An 8,382-nucleotide genomic window follows, 5' to 3' on the forward strand; every position below is an offset into this window, starting at 1 on the left:
GCAACTATTGTTTTAGTAATTAATTAATCTTTTTTTATTGAAACATGTAAATATCCTCTGAGTTCATCCTCTGAAATTTCCCAAGTCATTATTATTTCCTAAGTCAGTCTCAAGACCTAGTATTTTTGTGTTTTGGCCAAAGCAAGTTATTCACATATATCAGCTTTGACTTTGGAAAGTAGTGGTGGTCATTTTTTTCCTCTTTTCTGATATGTTGCGGAACCAACCACTAACTGTAGATGGTTACTTCTTATTAATTTGGTGAAGGACCAACCGAACCGATAACTGATCATGAAACAACCACAAGCTTCAGATTAATCAATTAGGAAAATTATCATGATTGTATTTGTTTGTTGTTTTACTGAAGCTGTTTGACAAACATTTATATATTTTTTATCATTTATTTTAGCAGAATATACAAGTGGCAACCTGGTGCTGTTTTTTGCTGTGTCAGTTCAAATCTTTTATTTCTTAATTAAGAGGCAGGAATTTAAAATATATTTTTTTTAAATTCTGATTCATAGATTAATTTTACAAAATCCAACATTTTAGCAATTGAGTATTCTACTGATAATGTTTTTGATTAATCAAGTCATTGGAAAATGCTGATTTTTGTTATAGCGCAATCAATGCTTAAATTCACATACATAGGAACAAACTGTATCCCAAAGGAGAAAAATAGAAACGACTCTCCTAAAACATTACTAAGACTCCGGTTTCCTCCCACATTCCAAAAACATGTTAGATTAATTGTCCATAGGTATGAATGTGAGTGTGAATGGTTGTTTGTCTATATGTGCCGTGATTGGCTGGCGACCAGTCCAGGGTGTACCCTCCCTCTCACCCAAAAACAGCTGGGATAGGCTCCAGCTCATGAGGATAGGCGGTCTCGAAAAAGGATGGATGGAAAACATTACTAAGACAAAATGACATATTACATTACGTTGATGGCTGTGCATTTATAAATCCTAAACATAGGCAGACTAACTAGAAATTAGACAAATATTCTGTAAAAGACAGTGTTTTTGCAGTGTTCAAAGTAAAATGAAGACACCTTCTGTAGTGGAACACATAACTCTCAACTTAGTAAAAGAGACACCCACTTCCTTGTTCCATTACACACTATTGTGTAATGAGAAATGAGCAGCTACTGATTAGAGGTAAAATGTTTTTATTTTCCATCTTCTTAACCCCCAGCATGGTGTTGTTGCAGATGAAATAAACCGTGTATGAAGTCACGTAACCATCATAATAAATGGTGTTCAATTTGCTGTTTAGCCAGATTTTCTGTCTGTTTTTTTCCATTTTGTTTTCCCTCTTTTTCTCTTTCATTGCTTTCAAACATTCACCTCCTGCTTCGTCTTCTGTGTGGGTGACGTAAGCGGGTTTGTGATGATTATTAGCAATTCATTTTTTGTAAACAAGGAATTATTCAAGGAATCATTGCACCCCTACTAAGTAACACATTAATGAACTGGTTAGCTGCATAAATATGTGTGAAAAAGACCTTATTATTGGCTATTATTGGTTTGTGTTAAATGTTTGTTGTGGCATTTCTGAGATGCTAAATTATTGAAAAATAGTATAATATGGGAGCAAGAACAAGAAGGTTCATAACTGCAGATTTTTATTGAAGTGTCACAAATTAGCCATAAAATAGAAGTGGAATGAAAGTCCTCATCCCGAGTGATGTATTTCCAACTAAATGTTTTTAGATGGTTTCCAGTTTAACTGTTTGGCTTGGAAATCCTTTAAGCAGTGACTGAAATTCCCTGATGTCTGTGTATATTTTCTCTATCAATGAAGTGGTCAAAAAGAAACAGGGGGGAAGCAGTCTCCTGACATGCCAATCAGATTCTGGCGAGCTCCACAAGCCACAGAGGTATTCTGTGTATTCCGTAACAGTAGCCACCGCTATATGGTGATAATCATTGCCTTAAGCGCAACTGGCCGACCCTAGGAACATGTGACGGCAAACCAGATCCAAACCCTTTCTGAACTCCTGCAGCCAAGATAGGATGGAAAGACATTCTGGAACTTGTACCACACCCTAGAAGTCCTGGTACTGCAGACAGCAAAACTCAATTCTTCAACGACATCACCAATAGCTCCTGTCTAGCGTCAACTCCCATTCATATGATTGGCTTCTAAGTTTTGGATGCTGCTCCCTTTTTGACACAATGATTTACCATTCTGGACTGGAGACAAGAGACAGCGCCGTCTTTTTTGTCCTTTTTTTCAATTTTTCATGTCAGCTGAGAGCATGCTGTAAAGTCCTTGAGGAATCCTAAAAAATGGAGTGAAATATGTTCTGCTTTGTCCTTCTTTTTTAAAACGCAACGACTATGGCAGAGTGTGGGAAATGCAGCACAAGCAATAAGAAAGATTAGTGACAGACAGACAGTCTAACTACAGCTGTCATTTCTTTTTGCTTTATTTCTCATAAAAGCTTTTCAAGATAGTTTATGGACAGCTGTTTTCATACTGCAGCTCATCATGACTGCAAAAGGCAGTTGCGAGCTCTATACAGGGAGCTGGTATAGGCTCCAGCCACCCTACAGGATGGGAGATATATAAAATGAATTGGTCTATACAAACAATTGGTCATGAAATAGTTGAAATATGTGCCCAATCTATGTTCTTTCAACATTGTCCTGTGATTTACTGGGGAACGGTCCAGTCCTTCAGTCAGCTGGAATGGGCTTCAACCTCTTGTACTGTATGCTGTATTTGTTTGGTGGTGTTATTAAAATATAAAATATGAAGTCATAGTTGGGCCATTGATAGTGTATGGTTCAAGTAGTTGAGTGTTGTGCTGTTTTGTAAGCCCTTTGTGGCTCTTTTGTGATTACGGACTTTCTAAATAAACTTGACTTGACTATTGATTGTGTCACACTGAGCCAGCTGGGATAGGCTCCAGTTACCCCATGACAAATGTGCTGCCATAAGGCAATTTTCTGAATAAATAAGTTGTTAATGGGTTTAAATAAACAAGGCTAAAATTATGTATATTTGCTAACCGTGATTAGAAGTTGTTTAAATAAGTAATTCATAGTTTATGCAAATTTAAGGGGAAAAAACTATCGCAAAAATGTATTCCCAGTTTCCAAAGAGGCTCTTCCGGTTCACTTACGGATCTCCCCAGAGGGCAAAGTTCGCTTGTTAGAGAATAGAGATGCTATCCACATTGAATTATCATGCAGGAATGCCGTACGTTTGACGATATCATAGTTTATTTAGATACATTTGGTTATCGATGAGTATTTTGGTAAAATGTGATTGAATAAGCTTGAAGCTCTTGATTCTGTTGTAGCTGCTCAATGTGTCGAGATGAAGGCAATTAAACGCTACAGTCGAAGTCCAGGGTCTTCATTTGTGCTTTAGCTTGGTGTCACCAACATCCCAAGCCATTGCTCCTGATGTGGTTCACATAGCGGCTTTCAACTGGGAATACAATAAGCAATATATTTATTTGTGTGTTTCTGGTCAGGCCAATACAATATCACATGTGCCCTGTAGCTGATCAGTCCAGGGTGTAGTCCGTCTTTTTTCCTGAAGCCAGATCTCCAGCTCGCTGTGACCCAGAAGAGGAAAAGAAAAAGCCATGCTGGCATTTGATGTGTGAGAAGGAAATTGAATATGATTAATAATGCAACAAAAATGCATGGTGTGAAGTGATTATGCAGGAACAAGCATTTTTGTTCCGCAAACCAACAGTCCGACTGTATATACGTAAATTATTATCGCTCGTTGTTGAGGGTGGGGGGGGGGTTAAGCTGGAAGTGAAATGCGACAGGACTGTTAATAATTCCTGCTGCACAGTGATGATGAGTCAGGCTGAATCTTTAGACGGAATAAAAATAAGACTGTGCCTGCAGAGCCTATATCTGTAACTCCTCTCTCATCAGCTCAACTCTACAGGACCAGCAATTTGGAAGGCTGAACTGTAAGTGACCCGAACTATGAGGAGTTCCTGCTGAATATGCACCCCTAGTGTGTGTGTATGTGTGCATGTACAGTACAGTGTGCATGTGTGTGGGACTTGGAAGCCTCACTCTGGAAACTGTTTGGCCCCATGCTGCCATGGGCCACCTCAATCTGTATTTGTCATGACAACACCTACCATCACAAGATAATCACCATGTCATTAAAACACTGACAGGACACAACATTTCGTTTTGGCACAGGCATCGGATAGTAAACAATGTGGGGTGTCCGTCAATGTACTTATTATGTAACTTATTTCACAATTTCCCCTCTAAATAATGATATGTATACTGTGTAATGATTTTGAGCACAAAGACTTTGCTTTGTTAAAAGCTACACAGTGGTCAAGTGGTTAGCACACAGGCCACGCCGCTAGGAGACCCGAGTTAAATTCTGGCATCTCTGTGTGCAGTTTGCATGTTCTCCCCGTGCCTGTGTAGGTTTTCTCCGGGTACTCCGGTTTCCTCCCACATTCCAAAAACATGCTAGGTTAATTGGCAACTCAAAATTGTCCATAGGTATGAATGTGAGTGTGAATGGTTGTTTGCTATATGTGCCCTGTGATTGGCTGGCGACTAGTCCAGGGTGCACCCTGCCTCTTGCCCAAAGACAGCTGAGTTAGGCATACTCGTGACCCTTGTGAGGATAAGCAGTAGAAAATGAATGAATGAAAAGCTTCACATTGCTAGCTAACTGATACTGATGCAATACTGGAGAATAAAAGCTGGCCTCTTGTGAATAACCACACACTTTACGACCTGGTAAGCCTCTAGCGCTGTGTGTTGCGTTGCATCGCTGTAGATCCCAGAGGGATCACACAACCTCATTTGAATGCTTTGATTCTACTTAAAGGTGACAAGGTCTGTATGGTGTTTTCAAAGGTGGGCATCACACAGTAAAAAATAAATAATATATAATTATAATTGCTGGCTCTGATGTAGACAGTTCCTGTGGAACAGACAAACTTTAATGAGCCTCAAACAGAAAACTATACAGATGGGACATGGAAAACTGTCAACTTTTGTACTTTCAGTATTGTACAGAGAAACAAAAACACCAGATGTGCTGTAAAAAAAATAAAATAAAAATCAAGAACAATGTGATCATAGTTTAACACTTGTTGTTGAGCAAAATGTGTGATAAAACACACCATGTTGGCTCCAAGAGAGCAAAGCTGACATAGCAAAAGTGTTTTGTTTTTTTTTCATAAAAAAATATCAGCAGCAGGAGCACATTTGTGATGCTGAGGCCGACTCTGAGAGTTTCTTACTGCTTGAGTGGGGATAAGCCACGAGGTAGAGCAGTGGAAGCTCAAACAAAAAGTGGCTAGGCTAAGGGGCGAGCATCCCCGCTTGCAATTGCGGGCTATGGAAGACAATGAGTCACGCAGGAACAACCAGATTTGTATTGGTGCTGTCAGGAGGAGCAGCGTGGAGAGAAGGAAAAGAAAGGAATGAAAATCTCTTTGCGTGGGATCTCAAGAATGGACCAGCGGAGGTGCGATGCTGAGTGTACACAGAATAGATCTTGCTTGCGTAGACTATGAAAGACCCGGGCCGTGTAATGTAATTGGTTCCAGAAGCAGGGGGGGGGCGAACCAGGGAGGGTCTTTTAAGAAAAAAAAAATACCCACAAGAAACCTGACGAAACAAGCCATAGAAAGATTTTTTTTTTCAAAAGAAAAGAAAAACAACATAATGCAAGTTGACAGGCAAAATGGGGCAGCATTTAGGCTTAGCGTTATTAGCATGACAAAGAGGAAGGAGAGCAGTGTCTGCACCCTGCATGGAGGGTGAAGAGGTTTAAGCACAAGAGCAGCAGGAGACAAGGAAGTGGCATACTGAGACGTGTGTGGGTCACATGCATATACATTTCCTGGTCGGTTTATTAGAGACACTCATACAATGTAATGCAGCTGTGTAGCTAAACAAGATAACCTCTACCTCAAATGGTGGCAGTGAGGGATTTTATTTATTGTGTCAAGAGTACGTTGACTAAAGGACAGAAGAGAGGGTGACGCTATTTTGCAGGTTTGCAACATTTCTAGCAGCATATGTTACATTCTTAAAGGGACACCGCCAACATTTGAATGTCCATCCATCCGTCCATCCATCCTCACTAAGGTGGCAGGTATGCTGGAGCCATCGTTGGGTGAGAGGTGGGGTACACCCTGGACTGGTCACCAGCCAATCACAGGGCACATAGACAAAAAAACTGTCACACTCACATTCATACCTATGGATAATTTGGAGTCGGCAGTTAACCTACCGTGCTTATTTTTGGAATGTGGGAGGAAGCCAGAGTACCCGGAGAAAACCCACGCACACACAGGGAGTACATGCAGACTCCACAGAGATGCAACATTTGAATGTGCTGCAAGCATTAGAGAACATCCTCCTCCTGCAAGTACAAGCTTTATTAATGTTTTAAATGGCTTATTTTCTCTGGTTACATTTACTATATTGAATAATATGAATGTAAAGGTGACTGATTTTTAATGAAGTTAGCTTATCATCGTTAGGTCTGGAACCAATTAAACATAATAAATAACTGCCGTAGTTAAAACGTAAAAACAATACTGCGGTGTCTCTGCTTATTTACGTATGTGTATTACGTGTGCGTCTCTCTATTGTACTTCTACTTTTCTAACATTCTTCTTCTCTCAATACCGTTTGAGGCTGTTTCATCCTCTGGAACAAAAAAGCCAAAGAAAACACAAAAATGTGATAATAATAAAACCTAAAAAGAATTCTCTTACTTCTTGTGCAGCTTCTTCATTTCTCACCTTTTTAAGTTATTCAATTCCATCCATCCATTTTCTATGCCTCTTATCCTCACCAGGTTAGCAGGTATGCTAGAGCCTATCCCAGCTGTCTTCGGGCGAGCGGCGGGGTACACCCTGAACTGGTAAACCTGCTAAGCAACTGTTAGTTATGTTAAAAGACAAAAGGATATTACTGTATTTTGAGGTTGAGAGCATAAAACAGAAACTACCACATCTCATGGTGCAACAAACGGCTCAACCGTGTTCACTGAAGGGAGTCTGACTGTGCCACACTTTGAAAACCACTGTGACAGAGGTTCCTGTATCCCTGAGTGTCCATTAAAACTCAACATTATGGTCTTTGTAAAAGCAGAATTTCTTGCATTTGATGGTGAGGGTGTACTGTGTGCACCGCTGTATGTACAGTTTATATACTCTATATATTCATACAACTTGCGAGGCGTAGCACTTTGTCTGCTTGATATTAATACATGCGCTACAGGAGCATAATGAGAGAGGCTTGTGGCATTTTATTCTACACTTCTAACGACTGAGATGATCAAGTATGTTTGTTATGGGCTTGCGTACTGATCTGAGGGTGGTCTTACATACGGAATAAGAGAACTATCAAAGACTGATAACTCCTCGAGGGGGTGCAAGGGGCCTTCGGGCATGCAAGTAGGCCGATTACTTCTCCGCAGGGCAAGAAGTGATATCATCTCAGGCTGAAGGCTTATAGGGAGAAGGCAGGGTGTGTTAAATACAGCATGCATAGTGCATAGTCGTGATGGTGTGGGAGAGTTGACTGTGGTGCTTTTGCATCAGACAGGCACATCAAACGCCAGAGGGCGGGGTTAATCTCGCCCCATGGTGATGCTCAGAGGTGCAACTCGCTGCCACATTTAATGATGCAGACAGACTCTCTTTTATACGACCTCCAGTCACCATTAGCGCATTAGCGAATAGCGAAAAACTTAAATTAGGTACACCTGCCTATTAGTTGTATGTCTTTGGTTGTGTAAGCTTCTACCTTCTACCTCTGAGCAGCTGCACACAAGATCACTCACCCCTACAGTTTTGTCTGCATTATTATTTTTCTGAGAAATAAATGCCCTTTACCGTTAAATTAAAGAATACTGTACTTACTGTAAATACCAAAATATTAGGAATGCCCATGTTACCGGCACCAGACCTAGGGGTAATCTGGACTGTTACACGGGCCAGGGGACACTGCGTAACCTGTGGATTAACAGAGAGAGGACCATGTTGGCATCATCCTCGTGCCTTGCGCCCTTATTTCTGACCTGCCCACCATTATAAACAATTAACAAACAAATACACAATCACATTTCCCACAATAGGCTTTTCAGTTAAGGTGCAGGTTGTTTCCCTCTCATACTCACAACATTTCACAAATAGCAAATTATGTAAACAAACCAAAAATAAATGATACAAAACATTCTTCCTTAAGACAAACAAAAACACATGTAAAATAATTTAACAGAAGCTAAATGAGGTTAACATTAACATAACGACACAAATTATACATTTCTACATATTTAAAATACATTCGTACACATCACAAAAACACTCAACATCGTACTCACACTTCATACAGTACTAAGACAAAA

General features: G+C 40.1%; 1 long non-coding RNA gene across 1 annotated transcript; it reads right to left on the bottom strand.

Moving 5' to 3' along the window:
• Nucleotides 1-3,338: 3,338 nt before the first annotated feature.
• On the bottom strand, nt 3,339-6,679 carry LOC144898567 (uncharacterized). Its single transcript, XR_013627457.1, has 3 exons — nt 6,657-6,679; nt 6,256-6,387; nt 3,339-3,574 (listed from the first exon to the last, which is right to left on the bottom strand). It is a non-coding gene; the product is annotated as an uncharacterized LOC144898567 (long non-coding RNA).
• Nucleotides 6,680-8,382: the final 1,703 nt, after the last annotated feature.

Source organism: Doryrhamphus excisus, linkage group LG6, assembly GCF_037039965.1.
Source record: "Doryrhamphus excisus strain RoL-2023G ecotype Guam linkage group LG6, RoL_Dexc_Guam_v1.1, whole genome shotgun sequence".
In the NCBI taxonomy this organism is placed as follows: Eukaryota; Metazoa; Chordata; class Actinopteri; order Syngnathiformes; family Syngnathidae; genus Doryrhamphus; species Doryrhamphus excisus.